Source organism: Pseudophryne corroboree, chromosome 8, assembly GCF_028390025.1.
Source record: "Pseudophryne corroboree isolate aPseCor3 chromosome 8, aPseCor3.hap2, whole genome shotgun sequence".
NCBI lineage: Eukaryota > Metazoa > Chordata > Amphibia > Anura > Myobatrachidae > Pseudophryne > Pseudophryne corroboree.
The window spans coordinates 303,190,360-303,214,404 of NC_086451.1; the positions used below are offsets into that span (position 1 = coordinate 303,190,360).

Here is a 24,045-nt window from a genome sequence, read left to right on the forward strand (position 1 = left end):
CCTGCTTTACCTGGATGACATCATCTACTCCAGGAACTATGAGGAGCACCTCCAGCACTTGGATGAGGTGTTTGCCCAGTTGACCAAATGCGGGCTGAAGTTAAAGCCATCGAAGTGTCATCTATTGAAGTCGAAAGTGCAATACCTCGGGCACATCGTCAGTGCTGAGGGTGTGAAGCTAGATCCAGAGAAGATCCGTGTTGTGAGAGATTGGCCTGTACCGAGGACAGTTAAGGATGTCCGAAGCTTCTTGGGCTTTGTTGGATACTACAGGCGCTTCATTGAAAACTTTGCAAAAGTGGCTACCCCATTACATGAGCTGCTACGAGGCAAGTCGGGTCAAGAGCAGAGAAGTGCGTCCAGAGTCGAGTGGACAGAGGCACAACAGACCTCCTTTGATCAGCTGAAGGCATCATTGATTGAGGCACCGCTATTAGCCTATCCAGACTACGGGAGGCCTTTCAAGCTGTATGCCGATGCCAGTCACCGTGGGCTAAGAGCTGTACTATCCCAGGAGCAGGATGGCCGAGAGAGAGTCATTGCGTAGGCCAGCCGGGGCCTGAAAAAGACCGAACAGAATTGTGAGAATTACTCGGCCTTCAAGTTGGAGCTTCTTGCCCTTGTCTGGGCCGTAACCGAGAATTCAAAAACTACTTGGCCGCCACACCTTTCGAGATTGTGACAGACAATAACCCATTGGCACACTTGTCTACAGCATGCCTGCCAGCTCTGGAACAGCGGTGGATGTCCCGTCTCGCTGGGTTTCGCTACACGATAGTCTACCGGAGTGGAAAATCTAATGGAAATGCCGATGCCTTGTCCCGCCTGCCCACTGATGACATAGCTGAAGAGGAGAAGGATTGGTCAGAAGATGTAGAGACCTCAACTTTCAAGCCACAAAGGAGGAGATACTGCATCATCATTTCTGACCCTGTTGCTGCCACGTTTGATGCGAGTACTGATAGCCTGCCCTGTGACAACTTAGGGTTCGATTGGGCGAAAGTGCAACATGAGAGTCCAGTGATGCAAGAGTTGATGGGCCACCTTCGTCACAAGAGTCGACTGACCCAGAGAGCCGTTGCTGATCCCGAGTTGGTCAAACTGCTACGACACCGAGACTGTATCAGCATCAAGCATGGACTATTGGTTCAAACCAGTACCGATCCCAGTACGAACCAGACCATCATACAAACCGTGGTGCCCAGACAACAAGCCCACTTCCTGCTGACCACTTATCACAATCAGTCCGGTCACTTTGGCACCCAGAAAAAGGAAGCCACCTTGAGGAGGAGGTATTTCTGGGTCGGCATGAGAGAGGATATCGGGCAGTGGTGCCGTGATTGTGTGGCTTGCAAACTGAAGAGGAGGCCTGAAGCCAGCCAAAAGGATCCCCTGCACCCCATCAAAAGCCATCGGCTGTTGGAGCTTGTGGCCCTGGACCATGTAAAACTGGAACCCAGTCCCAGTGGGTACCAGTATGCCTTAACAAATACTGATTACTATAGCAAGTTCCTGGTCATTGCCCCTGTTCGTGACTAGACTGCTAAGACCACCGCAGCAGTATTCCTCAAGAACTTTGCCAGGCCCTATGGGTACCCTGATCGGATCTTAACCGACCAAGGCCCAGCATTTGAGTCACAGCTGTTTCAGGAGTTGTGCACCCTATATGGATGTCGGAAGCTGAGGACGACGGCCTATCACCCTCAGTGTAATGGACTGTGTGAGAGGGCAAATCAGACGGTCATCAACATGCTGCGAAACCTATCTGCTGAGAAACGCTCACAATGGCCAACACTGGTACCTGAATTGGCCTACCTGTACAATAATACTGAGCATTGTTCCACTGGCTTCACCCCTTACTACCTTATGTTTGGACGTCAAGGAAAGCTTCCGAAGGACCTCGAGCTGACTCCTAAAGTGACTGAGCCAATGATTCCACAGAATGATTGGGTGCGGGAGCACCAATACCGTATTGAATCCGCACGAGAAATAGTTAATCAGCGCATGGAAGCAGCACATCACCGTCAAGAGATGGGCTATAACAGCAATATCCATGCTACGCCCCTGCAACTCGGAGATTGTGTATGGAAAAACAAAAATCACCGTTCGAGTAAGCTTGATGCCATGTGGGAGGATACCACGTACATAGTGGTTGGAGTCCCCACTGATGGCCTGTATGCCTACAGAATTCAAAAAGGAAAAGAAGGTCCCATCAGCACAGTACCTCGTGATCAGATTAAAAGATGTAGCACCAAGGTGTGTGAATCCAAGCGAGAAGATGTACATGTGGCAGAGGGAGGGGGACCTTCAATGGGTGTCCCACTACATGACCCCATAGAGCTACTTCTCTTCATGTGTGGCTCAGTTCCTTCAGGCCCATCAGAGGTGATCACCCTAGAACAGCCAGTACCCAGGCCTGTTGAGAATCCAAGTGGTCCCAGTCATGCTGTTGAGCAATCTTTCAGTGATGTACCTGACCCTGCGGTTAAAAGGTCAGAAAGAAGCAACCAAGGTGTCTTGCCCCTAAGGTATAGGGAATAAATGTGTATGTGTTCACTGTATACATACTTACCTGTGATTGTAAAAATTGCATTCTTGATGTACTTTGTATTCATGCCAATTGAACTCTTAAATAATGCATGAAGGACTACTTAACAAAGTGTTTGGACATCCAATTTTAAAGTTAAATGTTGTGTATGTTGCTCTGAGAAAGACTGTCAGAACATTGTACATAAATGTTGCTTTTGCTTGAGGACACGCAACCTTCAAGTGGAGCCATATGTGGCACCCCACTATCCTGTGGTGTTCCCACTGCAGCACAGGCCCGTGCATATTGATGCCCCGCAACACAGCACTGCATAGGTTAACTAACCCTAACTTTTAGTGATGTCAGCAGGAGCTGACATGGGGGCCACTAGGACCCAGGGGAGTCAAGCCTAGAATCAGAGGAGCCCAACTGTCACAGCCAGAGAGCTGGGAGAAAAGTACCCTGCGATTGGCTGACCCCATGACCTTTACAGAGCGGGAAGCTGAGGAGGCAGGGTTACTGCTCTGAGGAGAGTGTGTGAGGCTGCAGTGTGGAGATTTGTCATCCAGAGAGCCCTAAAAGGGGTGACAAGCGGCGGAAGGTGAGCGGTCGCAAGTGGAGCCGTCTGCGCCCGACAATTGAGTGAGACGCTAGGTAAGGAAGCGTTGCAACTGCTGAGAGAGAAGTGCTGACAGGAATCATATCAGCGTGCGAGCCGCAAGAGAAGCAGCAGGGAGTCCCTGTCATCACAGCTGGGAAGCACTGAAGAGGCTGCCCGACAGTGAGAGGGTGGAGTGCAGCTGCGGGGAACAGTGAGTAACCTTACCCCTTCACATTGTGTCTGAGACAGTGCCTCAGCACAGCCAGCCATACCTCAGTGACAGTGCCTCAGCACAGCCAGCCATACCTCAGTGACAGTGCCTTAGCACAGCCAGCCATACCCCAGTGACAGCCAGGACCCATTTTTGTGTCATCCTCCAGTCAGCCCAGTTTAAGTCTGTCGGCACAGCCTAAGATTCCTGTCACCCATCACCTGAGGCTGCCAGGGTCGGACAGACAGTTAGAAGTGTTGTCAGTCAGTGAGGCCATTTCAGCAGCAGCTCAACTTGACAGCCAGCCAACCCTTGCCAACTCAGCCAGGCGCTTCCCTCATGCAGCAATATTCCCATTTGTTACTACAGACAGAGAGGGGAAGAGCCCTGAGATATATGACACCTGTCAGCCAACCAGTACAGTAGCAGCACAGCCGTGTCCGACAGGCAGAGACCAGGGGGAGAATTTGATGCTTTTAATCTGTGCAAGGTCACCCGGCGACAGTGATAGTGTTGTGTTCAAGGAATGAGAAAAAGAGGTTACTGCCTATTAGGAGTTACCTTAAAGAAGGTGATATTAGTCAGCACTAGTACTGACAGAACCAGCCCGTGTGAACAGTATTGATCCCCCCTTACCCTAGATAGTGAGTGGCTATCTGACAGAATTGCATCCAGTTATCTTAGTCCGTATTTACCTCAGGATTTGTACTGAAAGCCTTCCTATAAGATATCTGAGATAATATACAAAACCCAGTTACTAGTCACTGCCGGATTGTACTCCTACACCATCTAGTGGACACTTGAGATACTGTAAGGAACACTGCGGTTAATAGTAATTCTACAGCAACTTTGTGGATGCTTGGGACACTTATTTGGACATTGTTCCTGGTTACATGCTGCCAGTCAATTGGTAGACATTTAAGGTTATGGTTAATAGTGACGTAATAGTATACGATAAATAATTTGTGAGAAGTTCATTTACGACGAGTGTATTGAAGAAATACTTGCAATTGTGAGTTCTCCTAAAAGCCATGAATTTGTTATATGTAACTAAAATGTTTAATGCTTGACTATATTACCTGTGATACCATATGATCTCGAACTGCTGATCTTCTGCATATTGATCTATTCCTATATATAGTGACATTGCTTAATTTCAATTCTACCCTACTAACCCGTTTAACCCAATAGCAGTGACATCTTATTGGTGATAATAAAATACCAGTCACTGTCCAAAAGTGTGGTGACTTGTTTGTCTGGGGTCTGTTCGGGGGTCCTCATCCTTCTGCTGGGTGTCCAGAGGTGACAAGAAAGCAGAGTCCAAGAAGACTGGGACCGACATCATCAGGGGAAATTAAGGTACAAAACACCGCCACTTCACCACCCGGTGGCCTGTGACACATGTCCAAACTGTGGCCCTCCAGCTGTTGTGAAACTACATATCCCAGCATGCCCTGACAGTTTTGATGTCAGATAATGGTGTAGTTTCTCAACAGCTGGAGGGCCACAGTTTGGACATGCCTGTTATAGACTGAATGTGAATTTCCCCTCTCTCTCCAGGCTGTGATGGTGATGTGTGTCTCTGGTCCTCAGACTGTGGACCAGAGCTTTGCTGTGCTTGACACTTCTGGTCAAAGATCTGCAAGACTGTCCTTGAGGAAGGTCAAGTGTGCACCAAGCACAGGAGAATGGGACCCATGGGCTGGAAATCTTCCAGCCCTGTGACTGTGGAGCAGGACTGTCCTGCAAGTTACAGAGAGGAGAGTTCAACACATTGCACAAAACCTCCAGACTATACTCCTGTCAGAGGCACTGAGAGACCCCCATGGACTTTGCACAGGGTTAAGGTCGGAGTTTGCTTGCAGCTGGTGCACCCTATCAATGTACCCACCTGTAATATGCACAATTGGTACTTAGGCTGCCCATCTCCCATCTAGGGTCACACAAATTGTTTATTTTTACCGAACTGCACTTTATTCAGTGTTTGCGGGAAATGACTGTGCTGTAAATTTCTCGGTTGTCCATACAGTATTTATGAAAGAAGCTTTTAAACTTGTTTTCCACCTTGTACATATGGACTGTACATCCCTACTGCAAAGTCTTTTCTATGGTACCTATGATGCAGGGACGCACAGTGACATAAATGGCTGGGGAGGCACTGGCTACTATTTATAGCGCATAATACACAGGTGCAGCAGGATATACTGTTGTAAATTCGCAGAGATTTGATCAGAGATGTGCGCATAGGACCTTATTCAGTAAGGATCGCAGATCCTGCTTTTTTTCAAAATCTGCAATCCTGTCAATCGCATGCTGGGGGTCACCCATCACAGGGCAAAGCTGCCCAGTATGCTACCAGCCGCCCACACACTGCAATCACGCTCTAATTGCGATCGCAATGCAATTAGAGCGTGGTCGCAGAGACTATGGAACCTTCTGCCAGCGCAGCCTGGCTGCAACGGCAGTAGTCTCATAACCATTTTTTATGTCACACGCAGCTGCCCCGAAAATGCTGCTGAACCCCCCCCCCCCCCCGTTTCCCTAGCTCCACCCCAAAAATGCTCGGTCGTCACCCCGCGAACGCCTCTGCCTGTCATTCAGGTTAGATAGTCCAGAGTCTCTCCATCCAAATGGTATTGCTGGGAGTTGTAGTTCCACAAGATCAGGACTATATACTAGCTAAATCTAAATGCCCTAAACCCACAAAGCAAGAAGTAGCCATAATTCAAAGCAGAGTGACTTCAAAGGACAGAATGGAAACTGCTGTATTCTTATACAGGCGATCTACACTCCCTCCCCTCCTTTTGCTACTTTCAGGAAGGGTCTCTGCAGTCTGCACTTGCTGGAGCCACTTGGCTCATCTCAGGCTGCAGTAGTCCCAGGGAACACAATGGGGAAAAGGGTAAACAGAACACTAGCCAGCTACTGCACACAGACATTAACTAAGTACACACTATACAATTATTGGTCCGATTTGCCAATAATTCGGGACATCGACCTGAATTATTTTATCGTGTGTACGGCCAATCACTTCAGCGTTTTGCCAATATATCGGGAAAATGTTGCCCACAAACACGAACGATAAATTTTTTGAACTGTCGTTTCAAACAAATATCTTGGCCACTACCTACCGATCCGATAGCAAGCAGTGTGTGCATTCTCAATAATCTGACCATATTTCCTATGTTTTTCTGTCACTTTGTCATCCCCCTTGTGGGCAGGCAATAGCAAATGCAGTGTGGCGTGGCAGAAAATCGGTAACTTAAAGCAGGGCCATAACTAGGTGTCTGTGGAGTTTTCCATACCACATAGTGCCGCAGGGCAGCAGAGGCGGATTTAGACCTCATGGGGCCCTAAGCCAGACCAACTCTCTGACATTTTCGTCGGAAATCAGAAATGCCCTCCCGACTCCGTGATCTCTTGGCGAGCCCCCTGGGACCCGTCGGGCCCTTGTGGCTGCTTTGGATGCCTACTGGTAAATCCGCTATTGCACAATAGCCAGTTCGCTAACCTAATTGTCAGACCTTGTATAATGGTCATGGAGTAACACTAAAGGTACAGATATATAGTCAATACAGTCACCGGCTGAGGGGTGCAATAATGGATATTTTAAGGGATGGGGGACGTGCTACAATCAGTATGTGTGTGTGTGGTGGGGGGGGGGGGTAGGGGAGGCACTGATATATAACCATTACACCTCCGTACTGCCACATTTTACTTAAAATTACACTGTCTAACCCCTCCAATCATCCCCCACTCACGCCTGATTGGAATTTGAAGTACGTGGTGGATGTTATATAAAATGCAAAGTATACTGTAATAAAGTACACTGGAAGACCAAAGTTTTTTTCCGTGCACATCCTGGCTCCTCTCTCTAAGCATCTGACGTCATACACACGTGTGTCATGACTGATCACACGTACAGTACTGCAGGACTGGAGACACAGGCATGTGCTGGAGCCAACACCCAACAGCTGTCTAATCACTTACAGCCTGCGGGGAGTATTCAGCCAGCTGAGCTCTCTGACAATTTCAGTTAAGCTTGTGGTCTGCCAGAAATGCCCTTTATACTGCCTTTTCGATGAGCCCCCAGGGACCAGCAGAGCCCCCAGAGACCAACAGGGCCCTAAGCAGCTGTTTTGGTTGCCTTGTGGTAAATCCTCCTCTGCAGGGTAGGAGGCACTGTTGGCAGCACTAGACAATGATCTGTTTTAATTGCTTTCCCTTGAAGCTTCTCCCCCTTTTTGAAGCACAGCAACTCATGATTGCCGTTGTCTCCTACCCTTACCCCTTTCGTTGCTAATACCTATACAACATTCATGAACTTATCTTGATAGGTCTTTGTTATTCAAACTCACTGTATTTACTTTTCAAGATACCCAGAATTTGAAACCCATCATGGGCACCATAGCATGGGCTTTTCTTGGGATCAATTTTGTCATGCTCCTTCCCCATGAGACATGCACATTGGAAAAATGGAGGGGATGAGGGGCACCAATTCTCTTCTGGGAAAGAGCATCAAAAACACTAATTATGGCCAGAGCCGGCCATAGGCATAGGCAAACTAGGCAATTGCCTAGGGCATTTGATATGCCTAGGGGCATCAGCAGCTTCTGCTGATTAAAACGATATGCGGCATGCCTATATTCTGTGTGTAGCATTTCATATGCAGATACAGCCACAGTCTCACACAGTATATAGGCATGCTGCATATCATTTTAATCAGCAGAAGCTGCTTGTGCATCCTAGCCACACAGCAATGCAAATAAGATGCATTTTCTTTAAAAAAAAAAAAAAGGTGCGCGACGTTAGCATTGAGGCAAGATTTATGAGGACACATCTGTATCCAAGCAGAGGCAGAGGTACAGTGTTAGTGGCAGTGTGAGTGCTGTGTGCGGGTGGGTTGGTTGTGCAGTAGTGTTCGGAATATGTGTAAGGAGCATTATGTGTGTCATGTAAAAATGCATTAATAATGTGCAATGTGTAATGGTTAGCATTACTACCTCACAGCAATGAGGTCATGGGTTCGATTCCCACCATGGCCCTAACTGTGCGGAGTTTGTATATTCTCCCCGTACTTGCGTGGGTTTCCTCCGGGTGCTCCGGTTTCCTCCCACAATCCAAAATATACTGGTAGGTTAATTGGCTTCCAACAAATTATCCCTAGCGTGAATGTGTGTGTACATGTGGTAGGGAATATAGATTGTAAGCTCCACTGGGGCAGGGACTGATGTGAATGTACAAATATTCTCTGTAAAGCGCTGCGGAATATGTGTGCGCTATATAAATAACTGGTAATAAATAAATAACATGTGTAAGGGGCACTATGTGTGTCATTATATTTATAAGGGCATTAATAATGTGCGGCATATGTGTAAGGAACATTATGTGTAAAAGGGTATTAATAAAGGTTGTCATAATGTGTAAGGCGCATTATGTTTATAAAGACATTAATAATGTGTCTCATATGTGTAAGGGGCATTACTCTGTGGCATCATGTGTATAAGGTGCTCTACTATGTGGCGTTGCGTATAGAAAGGGCACTACTGTGTCATCTAATGAGAATAAAGAGCAATAGGGTATGGTGTAATGTGAATAAGGAGCAAGTCAGTGTGATGTAATGTGAATAAGGGGCACTACTGTGAGGAGTAACGTTTATAAGGTAAAGTGATACTACTGTGGGATGTAATATGAATTATGGACACTATCGCATGATCAAATGTGAATAAAGTTGCAGTACTGTGTGTCGTAATTGGAATTGGGGTTACTATTGTGTGGCCATGCCTCTTGCCAGCAAAAACACACCCCTTTTTGGGCTGAGCGCCAAATGTGCGAACTGTTCCTATTTAAAATATAGGGGGTACAAACACCAAAATAAGGACTGCTATGGGTGAGGTGTGATGGTGCTGGGAAAAAGGTGCAAGGTCAGAGGCGAAACCAGTGGTGGTGCTAGGGGGCACCGGCGAAAATCTTGCCTAGGGCATCATATTGGTTAGGGCCGGCTCTGCTTATGGCTCTGCCTGGCAATAATGTGCTCAAAGAAGTAAGCTCAGTGAGAAACAGATAATGAAATCTAGCAATAGCTAGCAGGCAATTGAAGTTAGGCAGAGGGTTATCAAAATTGGTAGCTGAAGAGTCAGCGTGAATTTGGAAGGTGCTCATGGACAATGCTAATGACTGATTTCATACAAATAAACTCACTAACAGTATATTTGTGGTGTTGTTTACATATATATATATATATATATATATATACATACACACACACACACACAAATATATAAAGTGCATCTGGAAAGTATTCACAGCGCTTCACTTTTTTCACATTTTGTTATGTTACAGCTTTATTCTAAAATAGAATAAATTTATTTTTCCCCTCAAAATTCTACACACAATACCCCATAAGGACAACATGAAAATAGTTTTTATGTGATTTTTTCAAATTTATTAAAAATAAAAAAACTAAGAAATCACATGTACATAAGTATTAACAGCCTTTGCCATGAAGCTCAAAATTGAGCTCAGGTGCATCCTATTTCCACTGATCATCCTTGAGATGTTCTTAAAGCTTAATTGGAGTCCACCTGTTGTAAATACAGTTGACTGGACATGATTTGGAAAGGCATACACCTGTCTATATAAGGTCCCACACTTGACAGTGCATGTCTGAGCACAAACCAAGCATGAAGTCAAAGGAATTGTCTGTAGACCTCCAAGATAGGATTGTCTCGAGGCACAAATCTGGGGAGGGGTACAGAAAAATATCTGCTGCTTTGAAGGTCCCAATGATCATAGTGGCCTATATCATTCGTAAATGGAAGAAGTTCGAAACTACCAGGAATCTTCCTAGAGCTGCATGGCCGACTAAACTGAGCAACTGGGGCAGAAGGGCCCTAGTCAGGGAGGTGACCAAGAACCCAATGGTCACTCTGTCAGAGCTACAAGATTCCTCTGTGGAGAGAGGAGAACCTTCCAGGAGGACAACTATCTCTGCAGCAATCCACCAATCAGGTTTGTATGGTAGAGTGGCCAGACGGAAGCCACTCCTTAGTAAAAAGCACATGGCAGCCTGCATGGAGTTTGCCAAAATGCACCTGAAGGACTCTCAAACCATGAGAAACAAAATTCTCTTGTCTGATGAGACAAAGATTGAACTTTTTGGCGTGAATGCCAGGCGACATGTTTGGAGGAAACCAGGCATCGCTCATCGCCAGGCCAATACCATCCCTACAATGAAGTATGGTGGTGGCAGCATCATGCTGTGGGGATTTTTTTCAGTGGCAGGAACTGGGAGACTAGTCAGGATAGAGGGAAAGATGAATGCAGCAATGTACAGAGACATCCTGGATAAAAACCTGCTCTAGAGCGCTCTTGACCTCAGACTGGGGCGACGGTTCATCTTTCAGCAGGACAACGAACCTAAGCACACAGGCTGTAATGTAACAAAATGTGGAAAAAGTTAAGCGCTGTGAATACTTTCCGGATGCACTGTATGTAGCAGTGACAAGCGGGGAGGTGAGGCACAGCTTTTCCTGTCATGCTAACGTATATGCCACAGTTTTGCTATATAAAGTGTATAAATAAGAAAAATAATATATTATAAATATCTTCTTTGTATTAACCTAATCATTTTTATAGTCAAAACTCTGGAGTGAAAAGTCTATGGCAGGTGAAGCGCCTACCTTTTCTGCACATCTCTGATCAAAACTCACCAAATTCCTAGCAGTATATACTGCTGCACCTGTGTATAATGCCTACATGAACCCTTGGGCTCATATAATGTGTGCCCATCTGGCTCTGGTACTAACCAGTGTCTCCTCAGCCATTTATCTCACCGCATTTCCCTGATATGTAGAGGATGAATCAGTCAGGTAGCCACTCGGATGCTTAATAAATAAGCAATCGTAGTCAATAAAATGTAAACAATGTCCGCCTACTTCTGTGACATCACAAGCAGGGCCATCTTAACAGCAGTGTAGGCCCCTGGGCACAGCAATGCACTGGGCCCCCTACCCATCCTCCAGCGGTAGGGTTGGGGCGTGCTATCAGCAGCAGCTTTGATGTCCCGCGGGCGGTAGGGGGTGTTCTATCTTCCGATCAGCATGTAGGACTTGGAGCAGTAATTTATGCTAATTACTCCTTTACTGCACAGATGGGGCTAAACTGTAGAAGGGGGCATTAGGCTGAATGAAGAAGACCTGGTACATGACTTCCAGGGTGGTTAGCGGTGTTTAATACGTAGGGGAGGGGTGGATAGTGGAATGGGCTTAATATTTATCATTTTCCAGAGGAGGGCAGCTTGCTTGACTGCAAATATCTCAAGTTCCTGAAAATATATTTCTTGGCTTTGAATGGGATAAAAAATACTAGAGAGTCCCACCTTTCAGAAGGTTTTGGGGACTTTGGGATCAGAATTCAGGAGCCAGAGCAATTAACCACCGAAAATCTAAAACTGCATATTAGGTGTGTGGTGCTGGAGCAGGGATCAGCTGCTTGAAGGCTGATATCTCTGGTTCTGGGCATAGTAGAGACAAGCTGCCAATGTCTACCAAAAGGGGAGAGTCACAGCTTTTGGATTATACCCTCAGAAAAAGTCAGACAGAACCTGAAATATATGGCTGGAAAGAGCAATTAACAGGCTTGGATGGGGACCACTGCTTTCAAGTCTGATATCTCCATACCAAGTCGAAAACCAGGTACCCCTGGAAAGAGGGCACCCTCAGCTATTAGCCTAGGCCCTTATACTCCTGGGGACCTTGGACAAGACCCCATAGAGCCCATATGAAAAGACAGCCCTGATCATAAGTTGGAGAGAAGTTGGCTGGTCTGATGAAAAAGTTGGTTAGTTGTGTGAGGCAGCTTTTTAGTTGGACAGACAAGTTGGATGATTGATCAGTTGGATGGCTGGATGTACAGTATGACCCACCTTACACTGGCTATATATCAGAACAATTTTGTTCCAACCATTCACGTTGTTGGCTGGTTGGAATGATAATATAGCAGTGTGTGGGAGTAAACAATAATCAGCCATTTGCTCCCACACACCGAAAAATGTCAAGATAAGTCTGTCCAACTAGTTGGGAAAATAAAACATGTTTGATTTTCCTCAACTATTTGCTCTAGTGTAGTGGGAACTTCACTCCAACTGAACTAGGTGGACAACGGCCGACATCGTCCACCTACTTCTTCACTGTCATCATAGCTAGGGCTGCTACTGTCAGCTGAGGAGACCTGTCAGCAGCAGCAGTGCAAGAGGGGATCAGTGCTGGATCACCTCAGAAGTGTGTATGCCCCACTAGTTTAACCTCCGCCCCCTCCCACAATGCACCAGCGCAGCCCTCTACTTGCAATAGTTGCACCCATGATGCACCACAGTACCCCCACACCCTATATATATATATATATATATATATATATGTGTAAAATGTTTACTATTTTTTTTTTAAATGACAAATTAGTACAACACAATATTAAAACAAACACCGGCCAGCATTTATAGTGCACATAAAAAGAGGAAAACCTTATCTTTTCTTCTTCTTTCTTATGTGCACTATAAATGCTGACTGATGTTTGTTTTATTAATGTGTTGTACTAATTTGTAATTTAAAAAAAAAATAGTAAAAAATTGATATATATATATATATATGGAAAAGGGTGTAGACCTAATAATGCGCTTTGTGAGAGCTCCAAACCTAAATGACGTACTCCCTGTTAGATAGAGTACATAAAGAGGATACCAATACAAAATGTCAAAAGGGAGCTAGAAATGTTGTGTACATACAATATCCTTCCAGATTATGACCGCAAAGTGATAAAAACAATAGATTTTATTCACATATTCACCAAGTACATCATACTTTTAGTGAACGGAAATTATTACATGAAAATCCAATGGTAAATATAATAAAAATACAGTTTACAATGTTATTGCAGACATGATAACAGACAATGTATCCCATCAAATGGTGTATTATACAGGATGTCTGATGTTTTCACAAGAAACACTACCCGACGCGTTTCGTCCCAAGGACTTCATCAGGGGTTCATGTCTATTTGATAGATATGAATCGAATAAGAAGATTATTAAAAATTATTTTTCCAATATACCATGTTGATCATAATCTGAAAATAGTGTTTGATACATACCAATCAAAGTAGGGGCCAAAAAACCGATTTTTACGGTATAATTAGTCCCACAATCAATTTCTGAAAGAACCATATCATAATGAAAATTAATTAATTAATTGCATAATAAGGGTAATTAAATAATCCACTACTATAAAGGAGGGGGGGTGGTACATGAAATTTAAATGGATCTATATAGATGGATTAATATAGATGGATTAAATAGATCTCGTTAATATTCATGGAAACAATCATATATGGACATAATCAACTTAATAGTGATGTATAATTGCAAAAATACAGATGCTAGAATTTACAGAGTTGATAAAAGACCATATATAATGGTCATATATTGTTACCAGTATATACAATAATAACATTAATGGAGAATTTCCATACAATTGTGCCTCATATAACTACAGAATACTTGCAAATAGTCCAAACTGGTATTTAAATATTAATAAGTACATACCAAAAAAGGATTTAAAATCAAATGATCACGCTGAATGTATCAATATTCACCACGGGTCCAGCCTATAATATATATATATATATATATATATATATATATCAATTTTATCCGTCAATTAATCCCCTATACAGATGGGGGATAATTCGCTCCAAAAAAGGGCCAGAAAAATAATTGATTGTACATACCCTCATAGGAGTGCAAACTGTAGGATTATGCTGTTGTGGTCTTTATTAGCTATAACCACCTTTACAATGTTCAGCCTATAAAACAATTGATGATAATCATGTGCTATTTTCCAAATGAATCCCAGGCTCACATGTTACAATGGAGCTGCATTTGCATCAATTTATATGACAGAGAATGATTCATTATTAGATTACATTGAATAACAAAATGGGACCTTAAACATATAAAGATTCTCATAATCTATCCCAATTACAACATGATGACAAACATAGTTAATATGAACCAACATTTATGTGTCAACTCAGCCCTCCAGTGTATAGATTCTCACTAAAGAATACTGTTACAGAGAACAGAAACATTGTAACTTACTTTGAATAGTAGCAGCCTCTCCTGAACAGCAGTGTAACATCATGCTGGGCAGGGGGGTTTAAGTACTCTCAGCCTGATATATTCACTTCCTGTATGTGTGAAGCTTGTTAGTGCCTAATTGCCTCTTTCTGCTTTGTTTTTCATTGATTCATTAGAATCTGTGACTAGGTCTCTTTATTAACAAGTGCCCAAGAATCTTAATTTTTATTAAATGTTGTTTTTTAGCCGCAGTGGACGCATTCGTTGTCTATGCGTTCCACTGCGGTCTCCGGCGTGCGTTCCATTGCCCTCGCTTCCGCTTTGTCTAGCGGAAGTGATAGGGCAATGAGAACGGTTGGGTGCATCTGTAGTGACAAACCTAAACCGTGTATATATTTAACATTACCTCATTTACACTATGTAAACTCTACCTATTAGGTGCATATGGTTTATTAATTATATTATTCCAAATCAGAGTGGACGCATTCATTATCCATGCGTTTCACTGTGATCCCGGCCTGCGTTCCATTGCCTCCGCTTCCGGAAAAACGCCATGAAGATATGGTGGCACATAAAATTTGTTGTGGCTACGGTGATCAATGTTTTAATTGAACCCTTTATATTTCTATGAAAATTTCTTGTCAGTGTTAGTGCTGATGTGCATTTTATTTGCGCTACATACAGAAAGAATGCGCATTAATAAAGTGACCGTGAATAGTTGATACTGATTTAATGATTATCCTTGCAAACCCCGTGATTAAACTTATAACCTACCTAATTAATTGACATTATTATGTCTAAATTTGAGACCACATGATTTAGTGTTAAGGTCAATTGACTATTAATTGACATAAGGCTTACTTAATTTACCTACTAATTACTCCTAAATGTGCCCATTAATAATCCTACTGGTGTTTCCCTTAATGTGATAAATTAATAATATATTAATAATATTAGATAACCTTGAAAAACTCACATTAATCTGGTTTATCCAATTTAATTATGATCATTTTAATATAATTTAATTATTAACCATTATAAGAGACTAAAGTTAATGAGTTTAAATATAAATCCTACCCAATTGATTAAATCTATTGTGATACTGAAATCTATGTTAATTCTTCCCAGTGCTGTTTAATTCAGTGCTGATTACAAGAAATCCAATCCACTTGACTAAATTAACCTACTGCTCGATTATAACATGATATACCAATCAATAACATATTCTGACTGGTTGAGCTGGTTACAATAATAAATGTCCGTTCATTCACATAAAAACATAGCATTACAGCACTTTTTACAAAAAAGAGACAATATCGCATCCTTCATTATGTCCATTAGGGGTTAGAGTGTCTAAAGTATAGATCCAGAATGTTTCTTTTTTAGATAATGTAAGATCTCTACTTCCCCCCTTTTGGTCTACCTGAATGTGCTCTAAAATAGTAAACGAAAAGTTGTTCTTGTCAATTTTTGACCCATGTTTGTCCCTATAGTGCCTAGGTAAACTATGTGTACATACTTTATTTTTTATATTTCGAATGTGCTCTTGCACTCTGATTTTTACCTGTCTTTTTGTTTTTCCTATATAAGATAATTTGCAACTGCAGGTGATCCTATAAATCACATACTCAGTATTGCAGTTTGCCAATTGATTGAGCTTGTATGTGCGACCTGTATGCATCACACAGCTAAAGGGTTTTCTTTCCATATAGTCGCAACAGATGCATTTAGAACAGGGAAAGCAGCCTTTGGAGGCAATAAAATTACCCGGGTTGGGGACAGTCGTCTTTCCTGTAACCACTTTACTGGGTGCTATGATGTTTTTCAAGTTATTGGCTCTACGAAATATCAATTCAGGTTTAGTCGGTAGTTCAGGACCCAGGATAGGGTCATTTTTTAAAATCCCCCAATGTTTCTCCAATATCTTTCTTATACTGTAATTCTCACAGTTGTACTGGGTAATGAAAGGTCTAGAGTGTTGGTATTTACCACCTTCAGACTTTTTCTTGGGAACTAACATTGTTTCCCTTTCTCTATTCCCAGCTTTGATCTTAGCTGTATCAATCAGTTCTTTACTATAACCTCGTTCTAAGAATCTTTCTGTTAGGATAGATGCTTGTTCCCAATAGTCCTCTAAGTTGGTACAATTCCTTCTGATGCGTAAAAATTGTGCATAAGGTACTCCTTCTTTCCATCTTGTTAGATGGCAGCTGGTCTGAGGGATATAGCTGTTGGCATCAACCTCTTTGAAGTGTGTCTTTGTTTGTATTATTTTGCCAGGGATACCCACTAACACTAGATCCAAAAATTCAATAGTGGTGGTATTTGTTTGATGAGTGAATTTGAGGTTAAACTCATTCTCCTGTATGAAAACTAAAAATTCATCAATACTGGAGGAGTTACCCTGCCAAATGAATAGGAGGTCATCTATAAATCTCTGGTAGAATAGTACGTTCTTTTTGAACTCAGATTGATAGATAAATGACTCTTCCCAATCCCCCATGTAGAGATTTGCATAAGCCGGGGCAAATTTTGTCCCCATGGCTGTACCTTGTACCTGTAGGTACTGCTTCTGGTTGTATTCAAAGAAGTTATGTTCAAGGATGTATTTGATACTGTCAAGCATAAATTCCCTGCCCAATTTGGTCATTTCTAGATCTTTTAAAAGAATTTTCTCTATTGTTTGCAAGCCTGTTTTATGTGGAATTGTAGAGTACAAAGATTGTACATCGATGGTTAACCATCTTAGGTCCTCTGACCATGTCACTGTACTCAGTTTTTGAAGGACATCAGTAGAGTCCCTTAGATGGGATTTTAACTGTAATACATAGGGTTGCAATTTTATGTCCAAATAATGGGACAAGTTTGATGATAACGAGTTAATTCCCGCAACTATGGGCCTTCCAGGGGGAGTGTTTTTGTTCTTATGCACTTTGGGGATGTGATAAAAGGTTGGCATGGTTGGATGTTTAATGTAAAGGAAGTCAAATTCTTCCTTACATATAACTTCATTTTTCAATGCTCCAGAAAGGAGTGTAGCCAATTTATCTTGGTACCCGGCCGTAGGGTTCTCCGAAAGTTCCACATATGTAGTGTTATCATAAAGTATTTTGATAGCTTCATCTGTGTACGCTTTTTTTGATTGGAGCACCACAGCTCCACCTTTATCTGCTCCCTTGATTACTAAATCCTTGTCTTCTCTCAGGGTTTTCAAAGCCTTCTTTTCCTGGGGATTCAGATTAGCGTTGTATTTATTCTCCTTAATGTTCAAATTCCTGAATTCATTTTTCACCGTATCATAGAATATATCTAAGTGGCTTCCCCTAGACTCCACAGGGTAAAATTTGGACGGTAAAGATACTATTGGTTTTTTACCACTTGGTGTTGAAGTTAGTTGTGGGTTTTTTAAGAAATGTCTCTGAATGGTTAATTTTCGTATATATTTACTTAAATCAATAAATAGATCAAACTTATTAACGTTGGTATCTGGTGCAAATTTTAGACCTTTCGTTAATAATGACTCCTCCGCTGTGGATAGTTCTCTCGTTGTAGTGTTGATGATTCCTGACGGGGTTTTTCTTGATGGAATAGTGCCCGTCTTTTTTTGGGGCTTTTTTCTGCCCCCTCTGGTTCCTCGTTGTCTCCAACTAAGTTTCTCTTCAAACCCTGTGGGGAATTTATTCGGGTATGTAGCAGTTCTGTTTGTTGTAAATGAGGGAGTCGTGGGCCCCTTCGTTCTTCTAAAAAATGTCTTGAAGGATACATTTCTGGGGTGGGTGATCTGTGGCTCCTATATCTTCCCCTACCATATTGATCAGCTGCAGTGAGTAATATGTAATTAGTGGGTTATAAAGCTGGTTGTGTCTGTTGGGTGTCTGCTTGCAGATGGCTCTGGATGGTGGAAGGTGACTGTTACTTGGTGTGCGAGTCTTGAACGGTCCACATGGGACCGAGGTCGACGGACGTACTGGTTTGATCTTTTTCACATCCTCTTTATAAGCAAAACATTTGTTTACTCTAAAGCACTTTATGATGCTGCATAAGCTGCATTTTATTCAAGAGTTTTTGCTGAGCCACCACCATCAATGTGATTCCACCTGAAATGCCCGTTGTTGGGTGAAAATAAAAATTTATAAGACTTTTTTTCATATACCATGATTGATTGAGTGCCTCTTTTCCATAGTATATAGATATATATAGATATACATATATCTCCTGTTGTCGCTGTCTTTTTGTGTATATTTAATTGGTTAAATACAGGAAGGAGTATTGCCCTGTAATAGACGGCAGCAGATAGGAGATTGGTGTGGTAGTGTCCTTTTCACACACATATCCAAGCATTTTCCACTATCTGTGGATGCAGAGTCTTTCTTTTTTTGTGGTTATCTTGGAGAACTAACCACAGATCTTCTGTGGATGTAGGCTTGCTCAAATACTTCTGTTTCTTCATGTTATCCCAGGCAGACTCAATGATATTGAGATCAGGGCTTTGTTGGGGCAATATCATCACTCACAGGACTCCTTGTTCTTATTTATGCTGAAAATAGTTCTTAATACATTGGCTATATGTTTGGGGTCATTGTCCTGCTGCCCCAAAAATTTGGAGTCAATCAGTTTCCTGCGCTTGCTCCAATGTTACACAGAGCGGGAGATTGTGGATTGCATTTGGAAACCCCACTCTAAAAATCCTGCTTTGCCCCTGTATGGATAGAGACATTGGTCACAATGGGCCCTATAGAGTGAGTCAGACAGATGAACAGCTGCTCCTGCCCACTGCAGCAAAACCACTAGATGTTACATCATGGTGAAAGCGGGGTATCTATGCCAGCATTGCAGGGCTTGAGACAGAGTGGTTTCACAAAGCTCAGCCTCCACCCTACTTCCACCACCAGGCAGCTGTTTGCTGTTAGATGCCTCTCTCAGCAGCAGGATGACTGGGTGGATGGGCCACATGTCCTCAGAAGAAAAACAAAAGTCGCTCAGACAACAGGTGGCCCCACTGGAGCGTCACCAACCTGATAATCTACTCGTTGAGCCATATGGTCAGTCTAACCCGGAATACCTGACAATGGGCCTAATTCAGACCTGATCACTGCTGTTCATTTTCGCACAGCAGCCGATCAGGTCTGAACTGCGCATGCGCTGGCGCACTCCATGCCGACGGCCATCTCAGCCCTGCGGCCGCCCCTGCCTGATTGCCAGGCAGAGGTGGTCGCTGGGTGAGAAAGGGCAGGCAGGTGGCATTTGGCTGCCATTTTAGGAGGGCAGTCTGGGCAACACAGGTGTGCCCAGACCATGCAGGGGGCGGGCCATGGTGGCTGCGTGACGTCACATGCAGCCACTGCGACCTGGACAGTGACGAGTAGCTCGCTGCCAGCGCACAGGAGCTGCGCTGGTAGGGAGCTACTCGTCAAGTACAAAAGAATCGCCACTGTGCAATGCTTTTGTACAGTACTTGTGCGATGTGGCAGAGCCAGACATGCGGGGCAGACTAGCCCTGTGCTGGGCGTCCCCCCGCATGTCTGAGTAATTGATCGTAGTCGTGCACAATTTTGCATGGATATGATTAACTCTGAATTAGGCGCAATATCCGATCTGTGTGCTCCTAACACTTAGCTACCCTAGTGCAATAATGAGTTCCAGATTCTCTACCACTGGTGGCGTTTCCACTGTTTTTCATGGCATATTGCCCATCATTTTAGGCAGGGCAATATGCAATTGCAAATATGAGCAACCATCAAGGGTGACAATCAACAAAATATGAATTACAGATTGTCACCTCATTCAACTAGCGTCTATAAGCCACATAGCGCAATATACCCAGCATAACTGAGATGCTCCGAGAAATGTATGGTACTGACTTTTTCCTCAAATTTTGCATTTTATTTGCAACGCAGACATAGCAAACACCACTCATAGGCCCTCATTCTGAGTTGTTCGCTCGCTAGCTGCTTTTAGCAGCATTGCACACGCTAAGCCGCCACCCTCTGGGAGTGTATCTTAGCATAGCAGAATTGCAAACGAAAGATTCGCAAAATTGCGAATAGAAATTTTTTAGCAGTTTCTGAGTAGCTCGACACTTACTCTGCCACTGCGATCAGTTCAGTCAGTTTCGTTCCTGGTTTGACGTCACAAACACACCCAGCGTTCGCCCAGGCACTCCCCCGTTTCTCCAGCCACTCCCGCGTTTTTCACAGAAACGGCAGCGTTTTTTCACACACACCCATAAAACGGCCAGTTTCCGCCCAGAAACACCCACTTCCTGTCAATCACACCCCGATCACCAGAACGAAGAAAAATCCTCGTAATGTCGTGAGTAAAATACCTAACTTTTGAGTAAAATAACTAAGCGCATGCGCTCTGCGAACATTGCGCATGCGCAGTAAGCGACTAATCGCAATATAGCGAAATTCGGCAACGAGCGAACAACTCGGAATGAGGGCCATAGTGTGTTTCAGATGCTGGGATGTGACTTTGACTGCACTGGAAACAGTTTTAAACCCATACAAAGTTGCAGATGAAGCACATGCACAGATGTACAGTACATGTGTACACATCAGATCTATACATGATCTACACATCAGACTGATAAGTATGAGCCAGCAGTGTAGCTTTATTGATTCCAGCTATTTTATTTATATGAATAAGATGCACATTTTCAGTGAGAAAGATGCTCAGCTGCTGAGCTGCCGAGACCTGGCATGCCTAGAGGAGCATTTGGCTTGACTGAAACCACATATCTGCAATTGTCAGAGACAATTGATTAAATATAAGCGTAGTAATATGCATTATGATGCATCAAACATCCAAACCTTGGACTCTTCTCTAAAGATCCTTATTGTGAATTAATGCCCCCTCATCTATTTCATTATATAGCTGAGCTTAGTAGACCATGCAATGGATGCACAGGTTATACAGCAGTTATTCTCTATTTAGAACTGAGATCTCATCATGGTTCATACTTACAGTATTTGTATAATCAGTTACACTAATACTTATATTGGACAGACAGACACCACAGTGGGAATTATAAGTGCAGTACATTAAAATGATGATCTTCCTACTTCATGTATTTATATATTAAGTATTCAACCAGTAATAAGCTTGGCACAGGTTATTAATCCCAATTGTAGTCAACATGGATGGTAAAGTATGAAAAAGTTAAAAAATTGTTGAAAATAAAAACGTGTGTCGACCATATGTGTGTTGACCATTGTCATGTCAACCTTTTGACCCTGTCGACCTTTTTGAACTGTCTGTCTTTTGCATACTGACCTTTTGACCCTGTCAACCTATTGAATGTCAGCCATTAGTGGTCAACCTCTTGTCTGTAGACCTTTTTAGTGTAGATCTATTCAGAGGCGTATCTGTGGGAGGCAATGGAGACAGCTGCCGCCGGGCTCCTGCTCTGCAGGGGGGCACCTCTCCTCCCGTTCTGTGTGTTCAATTGCACCATTCAATTATTCAGTGAAGTTAATTGATAGCCGCCACTATCTCTTTCTCTCTGCACCATGCAAGTCACACCTTCTTTATAATACATACACATTTTACAAGTGTCATACCCAGGATTAAAACCCAATACCTATTACACTGGAAACAGACACCTTTCTGATGAAGCTATTTGCTCTTGTATAGGAAGCATGAGAATTCTAACTATATGAAGTTACTGCTCTGATAATTACAAGTAACTTCATATAGTTAGAATTCTCATGCCTCCTACACAGAAGCAAATAGATCAATCTGTAAGGTGCTTGTTTCCAAACTTTTCAGCAAATTCTGATATTGTTTGGCATGTTGCATGACCCCTTTTCCATTTGGAAAAACTGACTTAGATTCAAGATGGCCAATTTCAAGATGGCGCCCATGTTCAGTATCAGGGCCGGTTCAGGGGCTTTTTGCGCCTCGGGCAGCAATATGGGGTGTGGCTTCATACAGGGGGCGTGGCCAGTTACGCCCCCTGTACAGTAGTAGCGCAGCTGAAATGATGTGGTCATCGCGCACCGCACAGCAAAGGTCCTCTCCACGAAGGGAAACTAGACGCACTGACTTCATCAGTGAACAATTGTTTGTCCCAATCTTTATTTCTGTTGCTTCTCAACTTTATGTGTCACTGTCTGATGACAATGACAAATAATGGGGGGGTACTGCACATGGGAACAACGGCAAGGCGTCAATTTGTAATCAGACCCTGCATATGGGTGATCTGGATGTAGCACAAGGAAGGGGTGAAAGGGGTCATTTCAACTTGTTTGCACGCAGTGGTTTGTCGCCGGGTTACGTCGCGTCCGACGAAGAAAGCAGTCGCAGAGCCGACCGCAAGAAGAATGACAGGAAGAAGGCATTCCTGGGCGTCATCAGACCGTTGTCTGCCGTTTTCGGGGAGTGGTAAAGAAAACGCAGATGTGTCCAGGAGAACGGAGGGCGGATGTCTGACGTCAAAGCCGCCTCCAGCATTGCAGAGATCGTCGCACAAGGTAAGTATGTCTCGGGCTAGTCATGTTCTGCTTGAAATTTTTTTAGCTTAGCAGGGCTGCACAAGCGATCGCAGCCCTGCTAAGCTAAAATACACTCCCCCATAGGCGTGTACTAGTTGATCGCAGCAGCATCAAAAAGTTGAATAGTGATGTGAGGGTGTGTCCTGTGGTGTGGGGCAGCCTCCAGGGGTGTAAAGTCATTCCAGTGGCAAGTTACTGTATAATTTGGAGCTCATGTGGTCCATATGTGCCTACAGTATGCATATATGTGATCCTCTGTCTTTATGTGCCTATGTCTGTATGTATGTGCTCCTCTATGTCTTTATATGACTATGTCTGTATGTGCTTGTCACAACTGAGGGCTGGTGTTGGTGTGAGGCTACCTCAGTTGTAGGGGCTGGTGTATAGGTGAATCTAGGTGGCTGAATAGGACTCCTAGACATAGAGGACTTCTACCACCAATGCCCGAAGATGTGACCACGACAACAAAGATAAAAATAAATGTTCATTAATTAAACACAGTTCTGGTGGTACACCGGCAGTTAGCAGAAGATGAAATGAAAGATGATTAAAAACAGTACATGATTCCCAGAACAACAACAGCTGCAATGTTTTCTTAGGTGTGGTATCCGCACAAGACTAGCTTGGGAGTTTAAGGAGATGGACAGTCCTTACCAACACCTAGGTGCTGTAGAATAGATGGTAACTGGAATTAATCAGCAGATGGAATGCGGAGGCTGAATGCACTGTAGAAAAATGAATATCTGTAGACTGCCGGTTTTACCGGATGAAACGGAAGGTGAAGAACTGTAGATGTAGTGCAGGTCCGGATGAAACGGATAATGGAAGTAAATAACACAAATGATGCAAGAGATTGATGAGTTGAGAAACAGATGACTTGGTACTACTGTAAATGTCAGGAACACCGATGACGGTAGATAGGTGAACACCACTGGGAGCACAATGCTGGAAGCTGGTGTTAACTCAAATCACTGCTATACGCAGAGAACACTGATGATACAAGGAAGTCAGGCAGGCACCGCAGGATGACAATTGGCGTTGGTCTCTGTAGAACTGGAGACTTCAGGACCTGGAATACCT

The 24,045-nt window shown here is 43.4% G+C and overlaps 1 protein-coding gene and 1 long non-coding RNA gene across 3 annotated transcripts in view; one reads left to right on the plus strand and one right to left on the minus strand.

Moving 5' to 3' along the window:
- The first annotated feature begins 3,171 nt into the window (after nucleotides 1–3,171).
- The window catches only part of IL1RAPL2 (interleukin 1 receptor accessory protein like 2), a 1,679,520-nt gene continuing 1,658,646 nt past the window's right edge, over nucleotides 3,172–24,045 (plus strand). The window contains exon 1 of the mRNA XM_063937358.1: nucleotides 3,172–3,339. The gene's annotated coding sequence lies outside the window, so the exon portion shown is untranslated. The remainder of the gene's footprint in view (nucleotides 3,340–24,045) is intronic.
- On the minus strand, nucleotides 13,220–14,768 carry LOC134947735 (uncharacterized). 2 transcript variants are annotated; one of them, XR_010182732.1, is made up of 5 exons: nucleotides 14,492–14,768; nucleotides 14,122–14,196; nucleotides 13,937–13,998; nucleotides 13,486–13,545; nucleotides 13,220–13,388 (listed from the first exon to the last, which is right to left on the minus strand). It is a non-coding gene; the product is annotated as an uncharacterized LOC134947735 (long non-coding RNA). The 2 variants fall into 2 exon arrangements; XR_010182733.1 differs by lacking the exon at nucleotides 13,937–13,998.